Genomic DNA, 21,636 nt, shown 5'->3' with positions numbered 1-21,636 from the left:
AGGCAGATGTTCAACTACTGAGCCACTCAGGCATCCCGGAAATACTCTTTCTATGAAGTTTTTTCAGTCTCCTCAAGTTTCAGAATCAGTCATTCCTTTCCTTGATCTGATTATTTCCATCAGAGCATCTCTGGTGCTGTCTTCCATATACTTATTCATACGTGTGTCTAGACAGCAAGATGTTTTGTATCTTCACTGCCTGAAACAGCTCTGGCTTATAGCAAGCATTCAATGAATATTTGTTGAAAACATGAATAAGAGTCCTGAATCTATAAATTGTCAGTCTACAGCACTGAAAGGAGAGAGGAGAAAAAAGGAGAAAGAGGGAGGCTACATGTTAAAATATTTGAAAGATGAAGCCAAAGATGGCTCAGATACTGGAGAATTCCCATGGCTAAAGAAAGGAATATGATGGAGGAAAAATTTCTGAAGCAGTTTAAATGCTCTGATGATCCTACCATATTTTATCTCCCAAATTATGATGTCATAATTGTGTATATTTATCCACATTTGCAAATTTCTTTTATCTCAGTTCTGCCTTCTAGAACTTTACTTCTTTCTGAATTATATCCTTAAGAAAATGTCTTTTTTAAAAAATGTACATTCTCTTTTCTTTATTATTTGTAAGAAATTTAGTATAGTTGACACACAACACTACATTAGTTTCAGGGATACAGCACAGTGATTCGACAAGCTCATGTTATGCTATGTTCCCCACAAGTGTAGCTACTATTGGCCCCCAGACATCACTACTACAATGTCCCTGACTATTTATGTTGTTCCTTTTGTTCCCATGACTTACTCATTCCATAACTGGAAGCCTGTATCTCTCTGTCCCCACTCTCTCCACCTACTTTTTCCAACTTCCCATCCTTCTCCTCCTGGCAACCATTAGTTCTCCGCATTTATATGTCTGCTTCTACTTTTTGTTTGTTTATATTCCACATATGAACAAAATAATGGTATTTGTCTCTCTCTATAGGACTTTTTTCACTTAACATTATACCTTGTAGTTCCACCCATGTTGCCTCAAATGGCATGATCTCATCCCCTATCTATGACTGTGGAATATTCTACTGCCCATATATACATCACATCTTTATGGTCTATTGATGGACACTTAAATTGCTTCCATATCTCGGCTATTGTAAATAATGCTGCAATAATCATAGTGGTGCACATATCTTTTCAAATTAGTGTTTTTGTTTTCTTTGGGTAAATACCCACTAGTGGAATTATATCATATGATATTTCTATTTTTAATTCTTTGAGGAACCTCCATACTGTTTTCCACAGTGGCTGCACCAACTTACATTCCCACCAACAGTGCATAAGGGTTCCTTTTTCTCCACAGCCTCGCCAACACTTGTTATTTCTTCTCTTTTTTTATTTTAACCATCCTAACAGGTGTAAGGTAATATTTCTTTCACTGTGGTTTTGATTTGCATTTCCCTGATGATTAGGGATGTTGAAATCTTTTAATATATCTGTTGGCTATCTGTATGTATTCTTTGGAAAAATGTCTATTCAGGTCCTAAGCCCAGAAAATATTTTTCTTTTGCTCATATTCTTGACTCAAAGTTTAGCTAGGTAAATTATTCTACCTTGGTGTTATTATCACTCAACATCTTGTGGAAATTTTTCTGATTTCCATTGATGGATGCCTGCCTTTAATCAATCCTGGAAATTTATATATATACATGTAAATATATATCATATATGTTAAGTTCCTTATGTAAAAATAAGAAATATATATGTTATGAAATGCATATCAAAATAACATTGAGGTAAGATCCATATAACAAAATCAACCATTTTAAGGTGAACAATTCAGTGACTTCTTTTATTTTGGAGTATTGTCTCTGTCCTCTTCTATTTTTTCTGTCAGGAACTCCAAGTTACATTAGATTTTCATATTCTACTCTCTATGACTCTTATTTCTTTTACATTTTCTGTTTCTTTGTGGTATGTGTAATTTCTTCAGTTTTATCTTTGACTTCAGTAAATCTCTCTTCAGCCGTGACTATTCAGTTGTCTAATCCACCTACAGAATGAATAATAATATTTTCTTGTGATGAGAACTTTTAAGATTTTTTAGATTGGCAGCTTCCAACTATACAATACAGTATTATTAACTATAGTCACTATGCTATATATACATCCCAGAATTTATTTTATAACTGGAAGTTTGTGCATTTTAACCCCTCCTCACCCATTTTGCCCACCAACCCCCCCTCCCACCCCAGGCTCCGGCAACCACCAATCTGTTCTCTATATCTAGGAGTTAAGGGTTGGTTGGTTGGTTTTCGATTCTACATACAAAGTTAAGGGTTGGTTGGTTGGTTTTCGATTCTACATACAAATGAGATCACACATTAGTATGAATATTGTATGAATATTTGTCTTTTTTCTGACTTCATCCATTGATGGACACTTAGGTTGTATCCATCAATAAATTTTTGCTGTTTAGAAGTTATATTTGTTTTTTTCCCCAAAAAACTTCCTAGTCATTTACAATACTATTATTCTTTACTCATATTTTTGATTCCTTTAAAGGAAGTAAAATGGGGCACTTGGGTGGCTCAGTGGTGGAGTGTCTGCCTTCAGCTCAGGTCGTGATCCCAGGGTCCTGGGATTGAGTCCTGCATCAGGCTCCCCATAGGGAGCCTGCTTCTCCCTCTGTCTGTGTCTCTGCCTCTCTCTCTCTGTGTGTCTCTCATGAATAAATAAATAAAATCTTAAAAAAAAATAAAAGAACTACAATGAAACTGACAGCTGGCCTCTGTAAATATTTATTTCATATTATCCGTGTGATAATTTCAGTATTTGACATTCTTTCATGTCTTATTCAGCCATTTTAGTTTCTGATGACTTTGGCCCATGGTGGTTTATTTGCTCATGTGTTTCGTCATTTCATAGTGGGAGCTGTGTTTGGCTGATATGGGGTGTCCTGAGTTCTGAGCTGAGGGCCTCCTTTTCCACAGAGGACTGGTATTTGATTCTGCCAGGTGCTCTCATTCACTACCAACCTGATACCCCTTCAAAAGCTTAGTGTTTCCTGGATGCTGTTGGTAGTGTAATTTGAACCATAAATCCAAGTAAAAGGGTCATGTGGCTCTGACACATGAGTGGATGGGTGTACACTGAGAGCAGTTCACAGAAAAACTGTAGTTTAAATTATGTGATGTCAACACATCTTCTTTGAAAAAGAATCCACTTAAAAGGAGCTGACTGTCCCTGAAAGGTAATTTGATATAAAATCCACATAATATCTAATCTGTCATGTTTCATACAAATTCTCTTAATAGATAATAGATACTCTTTACCAGAATATGCCACTTTTTATTTTTTTATTTTTTTAAAGATGTTATTTATTTGAGAGAGAGCATGTGCATATAAGTGCATAAGGAAGGTGAGCAGCAGAAGGAGAAGGAGAAGCAGACACCTTGGTGGGCAGGGAGTCTGATGGGGGACCCTGAGATCATGACCTGAAATGAAGGTAGACGCTTAAGTGACTGAGCCACTCAGGTGGCCCTGGTATGCCACTTCTTAGATGCTAAAACTTTTTTTTCCAGATTGCTATTAAATGGGAATAAGCCAGCCACTTTTCACGTAAAGATTTTGGTAAAGATTATGGATCTCTGCAGGAGTTCCTTGTTTTCCAGGATAGAGAGCAGCTGGAGATTAACCAAAAGAATCTCCTAAGGATATCTAGTTTAGATTTACTTTGGGGTCTGTGGAAGGAGCCTTGGTGTCCATCGAAAGATGAATGGATAAAGAAGATGTGGTTTATGTATACAATGGAATATTCCTCAGCCATTAGAAATGACAAATACCCACCATTTGCTTTGACGTGGATGGAACTGGAGGGTATTATACTGAGTGAAATAAGTCAATCGGAGAAGGACAAACATTATGTGATCTCATTCATTTGGGGAATATAAATAATAGTGAAAGGGAATAGAGGGGAAGGGAGAAGAAATGGGTAGGAAATATCAGAAAAGGAGACAGAACATGAAGACTCCTAACTCTGGGAAACGAACTAGGAGTGGTGGAAGGGGAGGAGGGCGGGGGGTGGGGGTGACTGGGTGGCAGGCACTGAGTGGGGCACTTGACGGGATGAGCAGTGGGTGTTATTCTGTATGTTGGCAAATTGAACACCAATAAAAAATAAATTTACTATTAAAAAAATAGATTTACTTTGGGGAACCACTAACTCATGCATATTGGGACAAAAGGAAGTGAGGCTCCCTTGAGGCAGCTTCTCTATTTCAGTATTTGTAGAACCCACCAAGGAGTTGGGAATCCTAGCACATCATGGTAAAAGGCTCCCTCTCTGTAAATGTGAAAGTTGCAACATATGTAGATTTTCAGGGTACTTATTAATAAACTGACTCTATGGAAGAAGGAAGAGGTGGAGGAGGAAAATGGAGAAAGAAGGGGGTGGGGGAGGAAGAAGAGGGAGGAAGAAGAGACAAGGCTCTAGTTTGCCGCTGTTCTGATACCTTGAGGTCAGCTGAAACCTCATCACCAGGTTATTACTCAGATATTAGTCTTTTCTTCATGTAAGATCCCTAGGCATTCTCTTGCTTTTGTATGATCTCAGCTACACATTTTTTGTGAAATATATCTGGCATCTGGTGCTCTGTTGCAGGAGGATTAAAAAAAAAACAACAACAAAACACCTGTCTGCTCTACCGCTAGAAAGCAGACTACCTTATTCTTGATTCTTAGTAGGTAAGTGTGGTGCTTTGTTAAATTCAAAAATAAGCACATTCATGGTGCCTGGATGGCTCAGTCGGTTAAGTGTCTGCCTTTGGCTCAGGTCATGATCCCAGGGTCCTGGGATTGAACCCTGTGTCAGGTTCCCTGCTCAGTGGGGAGTCTGCTTCTCCTTCTGCCTCCATCCCCCACTTGTGCTGTCAAATAAATAAATAAAATCTTTCAAAAAAACCCCACAAAAACAAAAATAAGTACATTCATCATATCATTGTTAAAAATAAAAGTTTGAAAGATACTGTCAGCTTCATTTCTGAGCAGTGGTTTGTCCTAAATACAAGCATTTCATCCACTGACCTTTTTGTTCATTGTATGGCTTTGGAATTTCAAGAAAACCACTTAAGAGAAATAGCATCAAGTAATTCCACATGCTCTTTTAATTTTCCTTCTAAAGCAATTTAGATAACATACTGCTGTTTGTAACTTGGTACCTTTTCTAGAATGCTTTTGTCTTAGCAAACAAATTTTTAAAAAATCTCTGAAGCCTCCAAAACTCTGAAATATTTTTCTTAGAGCTTCTATGGTAAATCCTTAGTGTAAGTAAATCTGAAAAGCTTTGCAGACAAATGTTGGAAAATGAATTTTATATCATTTCTACAATCTCACAAGGGAAATTATCTCTAAAGAGATCAATCTCATTGACTTGGCAGCTTTATTAAACCTTAATCACCTTTTCAAGATTTTGAAGATAAAGATTTTGAAGATGTTGAAGAGTACATATTCCCATAAGGTAAAGATTCAGTCACCTAGAGCTTGAAAGATAAATATATAATATTCATAAAGGTCATGTAATCCTTACACAGTGGTCGAATAATAACAATTAAATTAGTACTGTCAGCACTGAATCTATCAGTGAGACCAAGAGTTGTAGCGAGTGACTTATTTCAACAAACTGTACCAGCAGAGTATCATAAGAAAACTGACTCAGATTAGTTGGGAAGACAAAGCTTCAAATCTAATTAATCCTGATATACTATTTAATTACTCAAATCAACTGTCATGTCATACTAATTCACATCCCTTCTATCACAGGAAAAAGACCAAAAAAACCCCAAAAAACAAAAAACCCCACCAGTTTATTTAAGTATAAATTGACATACAAAAAACTTTACATATTTGATGTAGTCAGCTTAATTAATTTGGGAATAAGTATACAATAGTGAAACCATCACCACAATCAATGCCAAAACATATGTATCACTTCCAAAAGTTTTCTCCCCCTTTTTTTTTTTTTGGTGGTAATAACACTTAACCTAAGATATACCCTCATAGCAGATGTTTAAGAATACAAAACAGTATTGTTAGCTATAGAAACTATGGTGCATAGTAGATGTCTAGGACTTACTCATCTTGTATAACTGAAACTTTGTACCCTTTGACCAACACCTCCCCATTTTGAAGGGATCTTAATTTGACCTGATTTTAAAATCACCCTCATTCAGAAAAGGTATTCAATCTTAATTTAATTCTTCATCTAAAAGAGAAACAATGATGTCTACCTATTTTGAAAAGTAAATTGTTGTATGTAATTTCTAAGTGAAAACCAATTAGTGAGTCAATAGTCCTATTTAACCACAAGAGAATACACACATCTTTCTGTTCTTAGAAGTAAGTAACTGATTTGGGACACCTAGCTGGTTCAGTTGGTTAAGTGTCTGACTCTTGATTTTGGCTCAGAGCACAGTCTCAGGGTCATGAGATTGAGCCTTGCCCTGAGTTCCACACTCAGTGTTGAGTCGGCTTGAGATTCTTTCTCTCCGGTTCCCTCTGCCATTCCCCCACTCTCTATCTCTCTCTAAATGAATAAATAAACTCTTTAGAAACAAGTAACTGCCTTTATCACTCTACAGAGGCTGTTGAGCTCCTCCTCTTCCTAACATTCTGGGCATGGTGGAGAACAACCCCATGTTGGCCTGACATCTCAAGAATCCAAGTATCCCATGTTGGCCTGACATCTCAAGAATCCAAGTACTGGACAAATGAAACATGAGATATAACTACTACCTATAAGCCAAAAGGTGTACTTAAAAAAAAAGTCTAAGATTATGATGGAAAAGAAAAAATTAATATTTCTCCTTAACGCCATTATAATAGATACAGAATAATATACATTATTAAAATGCATACAATGTATAATAACCCTATTTAATTCAGTGTAAGAAAATGTCAGTCTACACAGAGGAGCTTATGGTGTTACCTGACTTTGCATAGATGCGTGAACCCTAGATCTCTTCCAACAGATGAGAGTATGTGCTGGATCCAGGCCTTTCCAGCTCTGAACATGGCCTAGCACATCTACTGTCAGGCTCTCATCCCCTCAGAGACTGAGAAGAGAGCCTTCTCTGCCAAAGGTCCTATCACTTTTTTGTGCTGCTCACTGGGACAATCTCAATTAGACCTTCTTTTATTATTATTATTATTTTTTAAAGATTTTATTTATTCATTCATAACAGACACAGAGAGAAAGAGAGAGGCAGAGACACAGGCAGAGGGAGAAGCAGGCTCCATGCAGGGAGCCCGACATGGGACTGGATCCAGGTCTCCGGGATCACACCCTGGGCTGAAGGCGGCGCTAAACCGCTGGGCCACCGGAGCTGCCCATCGATTAGACCTGAATTACTTCAGGGAACTCTGTGTTGAATGGGCCTTTATATATACGGTACTGTATTGGATTGCTTATGTTCAAAGATTAATCATATTGATAATGACTTTACTCCATAAAAATATGTATTAGTGCTCACATAATATCAAAGTGAAGTTAAATCCATTTAGCTGGGGATCCCTGGGTGGCTCAGCGGTTTGGCGCCTGCCTTTGGCCTGGGGCTCGGTCCTGGGGTCCCGGGATCAAGTCCCACGTGGGGCTTCCTGCATGGAGTCTGCTTCTCCCTCTGCCTGTGTCTCTGCCTCTCTCTCTCTCTGTCTATCATGAATAAATAAATCTTTAAAAAAATAATAAAAAATCCATTTAGCAAAAACACAGACTATGTGTTTATTTATGGATTTGAAAATAATAAATTAATGAGTGTTAATATTTAAAAATCTATATGTTGATTAAAAAGAAACCACCGTAAATGTGAGCTGATCCTCTGTCTTCATAATGAAAAGGTACAGAGAAGCTTTTTGGTTAACATGAATATATAAGCATAATGGAAGTTAATTAAGATAGTCAATGTTTACTTGAACTATGTAATAATGAATTTGGTTACATAATCATATCTAAAATAATCTTATAAAATATGTCCCTTTAGAAATATTCTCATTGGGGCACCTGGGTCGCTCAGTGGTTGAGCGTCTGCCTTCAGCTCAGAGTGTGATCCCAGGGTCCTGGAATCAAGTCCCACATCAGGCTCCCCACAGGGAGCCTGCTTCTCCCTCTGCCTGTGTCTCTGCCTCTGTGTGTCTCTCATCAGTAAATAAATAAAAGCATAAAAAAAGAGAAATATTCTCATTTCAGAAACAATTTTGCTCAAATTCTTTACTTACATTTTGACACGAGTCGTCACCTTCAGAAGAATCACTTTCTAAGCCACCTAACAGTTTCCCAGCTGTAGGTCCATTGAAATAAAACAATCTTTAAGTGGAGATAAAAACTGAATTGGCATCTGATGCTATAGTTGGGAATTTTATCCTCGGCAAAACAGCCAATTTTTAAGTAGTAAGAAGGTTGTTTTTCATTATCATGTTTGTTATTTCCACAAGATAAACAACTTATTAAGTTGCTTTTAAAAAACGTGATCTTGGTCATCTCTTTACATCCACATGCCAACACTTAAAATCAGAAGGTCCTGACTGCAATAATGACTAGGTCTGTACTAAAAGCCTTTGTCTCCATTTCCTGGTTCCATTAGAAGACCTTAGAAAACTCCCAATACAACATCGCTTCAGACCTTTCCAGGTTAACGCGTCTTTATAAATAGCTTTCTGTAATTTAACTAGAGTAATTGAAAGAATACCACCCCATCATATGAGAGTTTTTAAAAGGACTTTGAATATTCAGTAACTCCCTTTTCTTTGAGGACTAATTTTGCAAAAACACAAAACAAACAAAACATGCTTCACAAAAAACTTGCCTTATATTCTAACTCAGATAGTATTTATTCATCTTCTGCGCTAGTTTTGACTTTGATACTCCTTATCACACCTTGGGGGAGGACTTTTCAGTCATCAAAGTCCCAGAAATTGTCTCTGCTGTTTAACATGTACATGGGGTGGTAGTTTTAAAACACAGTCATACATTCTCTGACACTTTTCCCAAAGATAGAATCTAATTCCCCTCCTTCTGAATATGGACCAACCTAAGTGACTCACTTTTCATACATAAAATGTTATGAAAGTGACACTGTGGGGCTTCTGAGGCTAACTAGAAAGGTGACATAGTCTTTGCCTGGTTTCTGTCTCTATCTCTAACCTCTCTTTGAACCAGTCACCACGTTGTGAAGAAGCTCAACCCATGCAAAGAGGCCTTGCACGTATGCTCTTTTGGCCAACAGCTCAGCTAAGGTCCCAAACAACAGCTAGCATTACCTGCCAGGTATGTGAGTGAAGGAACCATCAGATGAGTCCAGCTTTTGAGCCGTTCCAGCCAACACCAAGTACAGCCCTGCCCAAGTTGTAGATTTGAGAGCAAAATAAATCTTGTTGTTTTAAGTCACTAGGTTCTGGTGTGGCTTGTTCTACCACCGTGGATAACCAAAATGGGTTATGAAATAGTACACATCTTGCTCCAAAGAAAATGATGCTGATAAAATAAGTATCAAGGCAACAAAATTTCTTCTAAAGGCTCTCTAGGGAGGGGTACCTGGGTGGCTCAATTGGTTAGGCATCTGCCTTCGGATCAGGTCATGATTCCAGGAGTCCTGTATCGGGCTCTCTGGCTCTCTCTCTCTCTCTCTCTCTCAAATAAATAAATAAATAAATAAATAAATAAATAAATAAAATCTTTTTTAAAAAAGGCTCTAGGGATAAAAATAAAATGTCTTTCTTCTGAAAAGTGTTTCTGATCAGGACAAGTAAAACTGTTCTTATTCTGCAATGAGTATAACTAAACAATAATTCCATGAAAAAGAGCAGTGTAAGAAAGAAAACAAAACAAAGGCAAGGTTAAGGATATCAAATTAAAAACTGACCCAATCTCTTCTTCTTGTGAGTCACACTTACCTGATGTCTTACAGTACTCAGTGTGTTGGCACCACATCTCCCACTCCCCAGCAATTTCTTCGTGTTTAAGACCAAGACTGTATCTCCCAGTCCTAAACATAGTATCTCACACAGAGCAAATGCTTAATCAAAAATTCCTAAATAAACACATGAACATGAGCTGTAATAAATCAAATGTCCTTTTTTTGGATGGCAATGCTGATACATATTTTTTTTTCTGGCATCATTATTTCTCAAACGCTCTGTATGAACTGAGTTGTGTCCCCCTAAAATTCGTATGTTGAAGCGCTAACCCAGCATGTGACTATATTCGGAGAGAAGGACTTTGAAAAGGTAATTTTGGTTCAATGTCATTATAAAGATGAAGCCTTAATTCAACCGGTTAGCCCTATAAAAAGAAGGAGAAACTACAGGAGTGCATGCATGCCAAAAAGGCTATGTGAGGATACAGGGAGAACATGGACATCTCTCAGGAGACAGCAAACCTGCCTGCACCTTGATCTCAGACTTCCGGGACTAGGAGAAAATGAATTTTTGTTGTTTCAGCCCCCCAGCCCTAGCAAACTAACGCAGGTGCCCAGCAGGTTCCCTCTCAGGGTCTCTATACTTGCAGGTTCCTCTGCCTAGAGCTGTTTCTAGATAGCCAAGGGTTTGTTCTTTATTCAGATCTCTGCTGATAATGTCACCTCATCAGAAGTCTTTCCAGGCCACCCTATAAAAGGTGGATTCTCCTCTTTTTCATCTCTCACCCTGTTTTAGATTTTCTTCCTAGCACTTATTGTTCTCATTATATAGTTATCTGTTTTTGTTTTCCGGAATGAAAAGTAAAGGCCTCGACAGCAAGAACTTTGCCTATTCTGTCTTACTATGCTATCCTTGTCCCAGTAACAGCTTCTGGCACAACACAGCAGCTCAATAATGTCGAATAAATAAAAGAAAAAAATGCACAATTTGAGACTGACGAAGAAAACAGGATCTGGTTTCAGAAATAACATCCTCATAAACTTAAAGTTAAAAAAAATACATATTTTGTGAGGTTGCAAAAGTGTTCTAAATTTTACCAAAAACATTCTAAGCACTACAGGGAGATCAGCAGGGGGCAGCAGAGAGCTACAGCCTGAAGCTGCTGGAGGAGGAAGGACAACCGGAGGCAAGGAGCCCAAAAAGTGAAGAACCAACAACCCTAGAGTCCTGTTCTCATAGAGGACATGGTTGCACTAGAATTGTGGTTGCAAGAGCGCCTAGGTGCAACCACAGGCGCTCTTGCCCATTAAGGGTGGCCAGCCCATTAAGCATCTGCCTTCAGCTCAGGTCATGATCTCGGTCCTGGGACAGAGACTCACATCGGGCTCCTTGCTCATTGGAGTCTGCTTCTCCCTCTGTCCTTCTCCTCCCCCTAACCCCACTTGTGCTCTCTCTCAAATAAATAAAATCTTAAATAAAACGTAAATAAAATAAAATTCCGGTTAGAACACTGGCCTTGGGTGCTCTATCATGTCTTTAATATCCACAGCTAATTCTGGCCAGAGAGACCAGGAGAGGAAGAGAGAGAATCTCAAGCCGACTGGGCTCTGAGCGTGGAGCCCAACCAGGGCTCCACCTGGGGACCAACCCCAGGACCCTGAGATAACAAACTGAGCCACCCAGGCACCTCTCATCCAAACTTTTTTATTTTATTTTATTTATTTATTTATTTTTTTATGATAGTCACACAGAGAGAGAGAAAGAGAGGCAGAGACACAGGCAGAGGAAGAAGCAGGCTCCATGTACCGGGAGCCCGATGTGGGACTCGATCCCGGGTCTCCAGGATCGCGCCCTGGGCCAAAGGCAGGCACCAAACCACTGCGCCACCCAGGGATCCCTCATCCAAACTTTTTAAAAGGTCTACATATAAACTAAACACATCAAAGATAGTAGTAGAAGCTAGATTTGAGGGTATTTTAGAAGCATCATGGAAATCAAAATTTGGGGAGGCTTATGCTTATTTTAGTTCTGAAAAACAGTATTTAATAACAGCAAAATAGTTCCTATTTAATACACATATAGAATATAATAGATTTCAATTCTTAAATTACAAAATTTCCCAGATAACATGCAATATACATTTTTCCCCCCAAAGGAACATAATGGTCAGAAACAAACTGGTGTTCAATTTTGCATCAAAAAAAAAAAATTTTGCATCTATGTAACTGCCCAAAAGTGCAGTTTCAAAGTAGAAAATTAAGGTGAAATATAGTTTATAGAAAAAATGATTAAGTCTTTCTGATTAATGACTTAAATAAAATTTTAAACACTATGTTTAAATCCATTCTACCCTGAAACACTCTTGTATACATTGCTACAGATTATTAATTCATTTCTATGTGTTAGAATTTCCATTTTACTCATTGCATAAAAAGCACTGCTACTGTTGAACTGACAGATGGATGGTTAATCCTCAACAGATTAAAGTTTGTCAACACTGGCAGTTAAGGCAGAGCAATGTATGTGGGGAACATGGCTTGCCTATTCCTCCCGGATTCAGAAGCTTCTCTCCTTTATTTCTCCCTCTGGGATTCAATTCTTGTCGAGTGTTTCTCCCTCAATATTGCTTTGGTCTTTGCTTGAAATCAACAGAAAAGAAGTTTCCATATTGGCTATTCCTCTTGATTTACCAACAAAAAATTGGACCCCCCCCCCATATTCCTTTAGTAAGAGGATCAAAAGCTAACTTTTTACAAAACAAAGACAACTTAAAAATGGTTCAATTCCAGTGGGATAAAATATTGACTGTGGTTTCAAAGCAAGCAAACAGAAACAAAGTATCTGTTATTTTCATCACCCCAGATATTGCTCAGAGTATTCTCTTATTGCCAAATCTCATTTATAAAGTACATATAACTTCACCACTGTTTATTTGAACTTGTTTTCATTTACTGGGTAAATAAGTTTTTGATTATTTTCCCAAAGAATTGGCACAGCAACATGCTGGTAGACTGATCTCTCTATCTTACTAGCTGCCTTTCCTTCCCTCCACCCTAAATTACAAACTTTCCATTTCTCTTCTTTTTTAGCAACTGTTTCTGCCATCTTCAGTAAAAATTTGTAATTTGTTCTAAATGAATTATCTTGGATTTGAAATCCAAAGAAACTCATAATTATAGCTGTATATCTTCTATGTTCATTGTAATTAAAAAGATTTCTCCAAGAAAATTTGTAGCCAAAAAACACATCTTAATAACGTTCCAAATGTATTCCCAGCACATCTCTAGAATTTTTAATCAGTATAGTGATTTAAATGCTTTATCAAGTACATGAACATGAGGGGAACCACTATGGAATTTATAAAAAATCAACCCCACAATCAAGGGAACCCATGATAAAAATTATTTGTTTCCAGCAATATCAAGAAGTAGAATTGTGAGCATGAGGCTGCTGCATAAATTAACTACTTATTTTCTGGAAAACAGAAGTGTGTTCTGTTCCTATAGATAAAATGTCTCCTCAGTTAGGAAGCAAGAAACAAAACAATAGATCCCAAATAAGGACAGATCTTGGGTGCTGATAAGGTGTTGGTGAAGAGATTAAGACTTCACAAACACTGGTATTAGTCACAAAAGTGAATTCTTAAAGTAGGGAAGGAGAGTATGAATTGAGAGTATGAATTCTTAAATTAGGGAAAGAGAGTATTGAACTTGAGTACAAAAATGAAGCTTAAGCTTTAAGTTACACGAACTGTTACACCAGCATTCAGCAAACCTAAGTAAATAGTTATATCTATAAAATTAAAGAAAGTTTGATTAGTTCACCAGATTAACAGGATCTGAACTGATCTTTCAGTTGTTCCAGTTCTATCTCCGAACAATTGCCTGACTCGGAAGAAGGATAAGCATGTCGTTTTTAACAAGGAACATGTAATTTCTGGATAAACTCTCCTTGTTCATTTATAAATGGGTCTTCTTTATAAACTGCATGAACTCAATGTTTCTCAATAATGATTACGTGGTCTCATCTCATTATTTGTTGGTGCACTTTATCCCAAGGTATGTGAAATACAAGAATAACCTATAGAAGAAATACAACTTAAGCTAGTCAAGAAAACCATTCATATTTGCAAATACTGTAGAATGAGTCTATTTAATGCACTGTGACTGCTCCCAACCACCAAATATTTTATACTGCCTTGGCCAATATGGTAACTGCATGTGTCTATGTAAATTAAATTAAAAATTCAGTTCTTCAGTCTCACTGACAAATCAAATGCTCAATAGCTACATCTGACCACTCATCATACTGGACAGTGCAGATAGAAAACATTTCCATCACTGTAGAGTTTTATTGGACAGTACTGTTGGTCTAATCCTGTAATTTGCCATGATAATTTACCTCTTTAATAATGTCTTTTTTTCTTATTGAGCGATTAGTATTGTTTATGACAGGAAACAGAAATATAGAGAAACCAAATGAATTAAACTATAATCCTATGATACACAGATAACTACTTAATATTTGGTATGTGTTATTGGTGCTTTTTAAAAAAGATTTTAATTTATTTATTAGAGAGAGCAAGCCAAACAGGGGAAGGGGCAGACAGAGAAGGAGAAACAGGGAGCCAGATACAGGGATCCAGACGCAGGGCTCAATCCCAGAACCCTAGATCATGACCTGAGCCAAAGGCAGATGCTTAACCAACTGAGCCACCCAGGCGCCCCCTTGGTGCTTTTTCTAAGCACATAAAAATTTCAAACAAAAATGCAACATGCTAAACTTACTAGTTTTTACCTTATGTCATAAAATATATTATGAACATTTCTGTATGCTATTTTAAAAATCTGCATTGGGGATCCCTGGGTGGCTCAGCGGTTTGGCACCTGCCTTTGGCCCAGGGCACGATCCTGGACACCTGGGATCGAGTCCCGTGTCCGGCTCCCGGCGTGGAGCCTGCTTCTCCCTCTGCCTGTGTCTCTGCCTCTCTCTATGTCTATCATGAATAAATAAATAAATCTTTTTTAAAAAATCTGCATTATTTTACATGGCTATATACATAATACTTATTCAGATTATTGCCATTTTTGAAGCTATTTATGATCACTTCCTTGGTATAAGCCCTGGATTTAGGATTCATGGTTGTTAATTTCTGTAACTTCACTTTCAGGAGTTGAATTTTGAAAGAGAAGTCTGAACCCAAGTGTCCTTACCTATATAGGGCAAGGATTAATGAAATGACTTCCAAGGATTCATCTTGCTTGCCAGGTCTAAGAATTTTTTTCAGTAAGTGCCCAAGTCTGAACTTACTAAAAGGGAGAAAAAAAGATCCCATACAGTCTTGAGAAAGCAGTTTAAAGAAATTAATGTTTCCCTCCTTGTACACCTACAGTATGGTGGGTTCAGGGACTTGGGAGCCCATCAGGGGAAAAGATATGACCACAAGGTGGCAGTAGCACACAATAAGCTTCATTTGGGTGTGTTTTGAGAGGTTTGCATGGGGAATGGGGGGTAGAGGAGTGGATGGGAAAGGTTTCTCCAACTATGAAACCTTCCAGAGACAGTGGCGTGGGGCCACCACCCAAGAGTAGAAGAAAGCAAGGGAACTCTGGTGGGAGAGAGGAATCAGAGATGGGAGGTTACTTGCCTAGGTGATATCACTCTGCAGCATAAAGGGGGAGTCTCTCAGTCAGACAGCTGGAATGGCAGCAGTGACTTGGGGGCTTTAATAATCCCAGGGCTTGTTTATCTAAGGCTAACAGATGTTGGGTGCAGTTTAATGGGATATGTAAAGCAGACAGGCTCCAAATATTTAAAAAACATTTAAAATAATTGCATGTGCCAGAATTCGAGTTTGGTGCTAATAGACTTTTGAGGGAATGGTCCTGGCCTGCTATAGACAACATAGGGCCAATATACAGGGGTCACTATTGGCTCATTGATGCAACAAGTGTAAAGTAAATCTTATGACTCAGTTATTCAATCAACAAACATTTACTAAGTGCCTGCTGTGTTCTGGGCACTGTGCAGGAAATGATCTTACAAAGAAGATTCAGTCCCTGAATTCAAGGAGCTTATGGTCCTGGAAGAGGACCTCTTGAATAGAATAGTGGGATCCTGAAACAGGAGATAGGAAGCTTTTGATCTTTTATTCTTCCTGGTTTTTCCTGGAATAAGTATCTAAATACTAATAATTACTTTTTGCTGGGAATACTAGATCAACGATTGAAAACTGTGTTACTATCTACCTCTACCTCCAATCCCATCATCAACCCTTGAAAACAACTACAATATTCAACACCATCATAACTCATACATACACAGGGTTGGAGGTAGAGGGAAACAGTAGTGGTTCTGGACAGTTATTAGAAAAGACTCCTTTCATTATGATGTCCAAAATTAAACTCATTCTTCACATCCTTTTTTCTCTGAATCCAGTTAATCTGGCATTGTATCTTATTCTGTCCACCCTGCTATTTCTCCATCAACCTGACCTAGAAAGTGTAAAATTATTTGCCCGCATCTTCTTCAAACCCAACATACAATCAGTTGCTAAGTCATGTAAACTCCATGGTCATTATGGCTTTCTTGAGTCTTTTTTCTTTTATGTTCCCACATCATGGTCCTGACTCAGGTCCTCATTTCCTCTAGCAATTGTTTTCCAAAGCATCTCCTAGCTAAAATATTGAGCTATTCATTGGTCTCAGATTGTTTTCCTATAAATATAGTTCTAACACCATCATTTCTCTGTTCAAATGTTCCACAGCAAACTCCTTACTCTGGAATTCAGGACTCTACAAGATGTTATCTCAATGTTCTTTTTATTTTTTTAAAGATTTTATTTATTTATTCATGAGAGAGAGAGAGAGAGAGAGGCAGAGACACGGGCAGAGGAAGAAGCAGGCTCCATGCGGGGAGCCCGACGTGGGACTCGATCCCAGGTCTCCAGGGTCAGGCCCTGGGCCGAAGGTGGCACTAAACCACTGAGCCACCCGGGCTGCCCTATCTCAATGTTCTGAACTGTCCACTATCATCAAACTATACCGTATAGTATAACCTCAGTTGACAGAACCATCAGCATTCCCCAGATTATATTTTGCAATGTCTTCCTGTTGTTACTTACACAGAATTCTCCCTCTTATTGAAATAGACTCCCCAAACGAGGCCTATCCAAAACCATATTCAAATTTCAAGACTAAACACAAAAGGCCATCTTTAAGAAACCTTAATTAACTGAAAATGTACCTGGATTTTAGCCAGAACTTCCTTTGGACTTCTTAGACAATAGCCTTACTCTATCTTGTGGCAAATCATTTGTGTGTATTTCTTCTTCTATAAGCCTGAACTTAATTTAAGTAAGACTGTTTCTTACTCATTTATGTAACCCCTATGTCTCTCACAACTAAAATGTGTTGTGCTCTTCATATACAGAACACAATGCACTTCAGATGGATACAGTGGTTTTGACTGCCTGCTGACTAGATAAATGGTTCATTAATGATAATAAACAATTTTGGTAAATATGAACAAACCACCAAGCTGCCTCATTGAGTCAGAAAATATATCAAATGCCTAAAAAAGAACACATATACGTGCAGACAACTTGATGACTCATTGTTGCTATAGGAAAAGTTTTATGCATTTGAGATTTCTTCTACCCAGATAGAATTTTCACAAGTGAGGACTATATAAATTCTTAAGGCTAGATAGTTCTTATAGTAATCAAAATGTTTTAATAGTTCGGCAATAAGGTTTGCATTTTTTGTTTGTTTTTTTGTCTCTAGCATGGAAAACCTTGTTTTTCTAACAAAGTTTACAGTAGGAACTAATGTCATTTCCTGTGACCATTGATACTATTATAGATGAACAATAAAAGGACTGAGTCGATACAAAACAAGTTTTATAAATATTCTGTGATTTAGTGGCAGTAGGATTTAATTAACAAAAATATTAACAAGCAGACAATATTACTAAATGGCTGATGGAGTTAACAGGGCATGAGCCTGTCCTCAGATACAGTATTTATCTGAAAAATAAAAGACACAGGCAGCTGACAAGGAAATTTTATAACATTTTCAAATTAGAGACTGAGACAGAGATAGACATGAAACACAGGAAACCTATTTTGTGTAATCCACTGTGTCACAGAACTGATGGTACAATAATTAATTGATTTTCACAGAAAAACTGGTATAAATAGGGCTGTTAATCAAAGGACATAACCAGTAAATGACAGCTAACTTTAAGGATGCAATGACCTCATATTAACATGAGTTACCAAATGAATTTTAGACCTATGAAAGACTGTGCAAAATCCAGGTTCTTGACTTCTTCTAACAGATTTTCACTAAAGATCTGGCAACTAATGATTTAAACTACAATGGCTCCATCATCCCCCTGAAACTTATTTTCTCTCTTGATGCAGAGTCTTGGAGAGGATACTGTCTGAGAACCCACCTCTGCACTCACAGGTATCTGATTTTAATTGTGCACATTATTAAGGACTGTGTCTTGGTGACTAGAATCACCAGAACCTTCTCCCTTTTACCCAAGTTCCTGGGGAGGTTGACTTCATGAGATAGTTGCTGTGGAGTCTGTCCCAGAGCCAGGAGAGACATACTTGAGGGATATTTTTGGACATCACAGTTTATTGCTCTCTCTTGGAAGGTACTGGATAAACACAGCTGAAAATTCTTGTTCTTTGGGCTCCCCCTTTCTAGGATATATGTAGACTATGCCATCTGCCCTGCCAATTTTTTTTTTACTCTAATCATCTTTATTGTCAGTTCTAGATACTGCTTCCAAATCTCCACAGAATGCATTATTCCTTTTCTCTAAGCTCCAACTGCTCCCTGTTTATACATCTATGTCCCCCATGGTGAAATAAACACTAATTATGCTGCACCATAACTATCTGTTCACCATCTCATTGCCTGGAATAAAAAGCTCCTTGAGGGCAGGAATCCTTTTTAATTGCTGTTCTATACCCAAGCTACTCCCTAGTACAAAATGGATACTCAAAAAATATTTGTAAATGAGTGAATGAATAGTAGACTTTGGTTATTCTTGCGTATGAAGGGATCCACTTCGTACCATCTGAGGCTATAGGCTTCCTAAGGTTATATATTTGGGGTTGCTTCTCAAATTGGACTTCCTTGATCCTTTGGTCATCTTCCCTGGAACTATGGGCTAAAATGTCACAAATTGCCCACCAGCCCCAACATCTGTCCCTCACCTTACTATGTAGCTATTTTCTGATATTAAATATATAGAATGGCAGTGGTATGCCCACAAACAGGCAAAATACGTCCCTAAACAGACCTCAGTCCTGGGGAAAAAAAGGGTGCTCTTCTACTTTTTCATCTCTTTTTTTCAGCCTTATGCTGAAAATCAACTTGATTTCATACAAATTAATGAAAACTGAAATGTTTGAACAGGAGGTTAATTACTAGCTACCATGAGCAAATGTAATAGAAGTAATAACAGCTTCTGAAATGCCAGGTAATTACTGGCAAACAGAAAAGATTGTCTTTGAATTGTAATTTAGAGGGGAGAGGAAGTGATTTTAACAGGACCCTTGGGTTTTCAAAATTCCTAGTAAAGAATTCAGCTGTCATCCTCATTACGGAAATTAATCCCAGTGTCAAAGCTAGCTGAGTACGGAATATCAGGCAGAAGTGCCGACCCGTTGTTTTTAAGCTAAGAAAGTGTTATATCGGTAACTTTCCCCAAATATTTTAGACATTAAAGATTTATAATTAAATGTATGGTTCACTTCTCAATACCTTAACATGCAGAGATTTAAAATTGACCTTTGAGTTCTAATCCTGATTTTGCTGTAACAGCTAAATTAAACCTGTGCAGCTCACTAAAAGTGCACAGTCTATGAGAAAGTCTGTTCTATCCTCTCTGCTATTTTTCTAAATGATAAGGCTGTTTCTCGTTTAAATGTTTAATGAAAATTGTGCACCTATCAGTTGTTTGTTTTTTATGACATACATCATTACTTGTTCAAATACTTAAGAAAGCCATAATATTGCATGTTATACAAATATTTGGATTTATATGCATACACATAAACATATATATAAATATCAGTTCATCTGAATTACTCTCCAATTTAAGATCTGACCGGAGGACTGCAATGATTTAATACTTCTAAGATAGCACAGTAAAATAAGCCATTATCACTTTCCTTTGCCAAGTTTAACAAAGTGGAAGGAGAGGATAGTAAGATGTAGTGATAATATTTCATATGTATTAAGGGAAAAGAACTATGAAATGATGGTAGGATCTCATCTTGTTAAAAAAGTTATTTTCTTTTTTAAAGGTAGTTTTCAGACTCAAGACAGCTGAGTGAGACTATACACCTTAGTAGCCTGGTCTTCTCGTCCTGACTAGGTTAAGGTCGGAACACTGAACTTCAGCCGGCTGCCTCTGCTGCCTCTGCAGGAACCCAGGGCTACCCTTTCCCCTTCCCTGCTCAAGCTTCAAGCACAGAGAAGAGAACCAAAACCACAGGTGCAGTAACAAACATTGCACTAGCTCCTTTGTTTCGGAAGAAAGGCAGAGTGGGGTTTCCCATCATTTTTTTGTTGAGGAAACCAGATCAAAAAGGACGTAGTGGAATGTTGGGTCACATGAATGCAGAGAATTCTTGAACCTGCCAAGGCCACCAAGGCTCTAGGCCAGACTTGCTCCCTCCCTGATGGAGCTCACCACTTGAGGCCTTCATCGTCCTCAGAAGCCACAACAGTGTCGCCAGGTGGGGAGGGCTCTTGGAAGACTTCCAAAACCCCTGCCGGGCGAGTGCAGAAAGCTGCTTTTCTTCCATTAGGCAGAGGCACCCTGCGAAGCAGAGCTTTTGGTCGCTGCCTGCACCTGACTCCTCTGTTGCCAAAATCAGGATGTTACCGGGGACCCTGTGTTGCCTTCAATTTCAAAGGCACAGGAATTCCGGGGTGCAGGAGGACTGCTGCTCCCCACTGAGGTCAAGACGTGATAAACGTGATAAAAGTTAGTTTCATCCTAAGCAAGATCAATTTCTGTGCTCCTCCAGCACTTGGCACTGATTTCTAAGATGCTTCCCAACTTCCTTGACAGCTAACTGATCAGACGCTTTCATCGCACTTTCTGTAGAATACTTCCATTTTCCCATGAAATAACGGCATCCCAAGCTCACTAATGAAGAACACTTAAGATTTTGGGGGGGGGGGGGGGTAAGATTGACAATCATTTCCATTCGGAACCAGGAAGAAGGCGGTAACTAACCATTCCTTAGAGTGGACATTTAAACGGCCTTTGGGGGTCTGCTTTAGAAATTTAGGAATGCGTGTTTTAAGAAGACTCAGAAAACAAAACGCAGAGCGCGCATGCAATATATTGCGTGTGTACACACACATTCATGAAACCGTAACGACGATTATTTGACCACGAGGCCCTGCGCCGTCTGCGCACCCGGGGCCGCGGGGTCCCCCTGCCCACGAGGCCGGGCCGCCGCCAGGCCCCCACGGCCGCCGCCGCCCCCTCGACGACCCGGCCCGGCCCGGCCCGGCGCTGCCGCCCGCGTTCCTTCCCCTTCCGGGCCCACCTCGCTGTCCCGGCCCGCTTCACGCCTCGCCCGCCGGAATCGTGCGGAGGCCTGTGGCGGCGGCGGCCTCCCACGCACTGCATCGCGCCGGCCAGGGGCGGCCTCGGGCGCACGAGGGCCCAGGATGGGCGGGGCCGAGGCGCCGC

At 38.8% G+C, this 21,636-nt stretch overlaps 1 long non-coding RNA gene across 2 annotated transcripts; it reads right to left on the bottom strand.

The window, feature by feature from the left end:
- Nucleotides 1-679: 679 nt before the first annotated feature.
- On the bottom strand, nt 680-21,587 carry LOC140616637 (uncharacterized). Of its 2 annotated transcripts, none has more exons than XR_012017047.1 (3): nt 21,491-21,587; nt 5,450-5,531; nt 680-2,044 (listed from the first exon to the last, which is right to left on the bottom strand). It is a non-coding gene; the product is annotated as an uncharacterized lncRNA (long non-coding RNA). The 2 variants fall into 2 exon arrangements; XR_012017046.1 differs by lacking the exon at nt 21,491-21,587 and adding an exon at nt 21,172-21,482.
- Nucleotides 21,588-21,636: the final 49 nt, after the last annotated feature.

Source organism: Canis lupus, chromosome 24 (assembly GCF_048164855.1).
Source record: "Canis lupus baileyi chromosome 24, mCanLup2.hap1, whole genome shotgun sequence".
In the NCBI taxonomy this organism is placed as follows: domain Eukaryota; kingdom Metazoa; phylum Chordata; class Mammalia; order Carnivora; family Canidae; genus Canis; species Canis lupus.
This window is presented reverse-complemented; position numbering and strand designations above follow the sequence as displayed.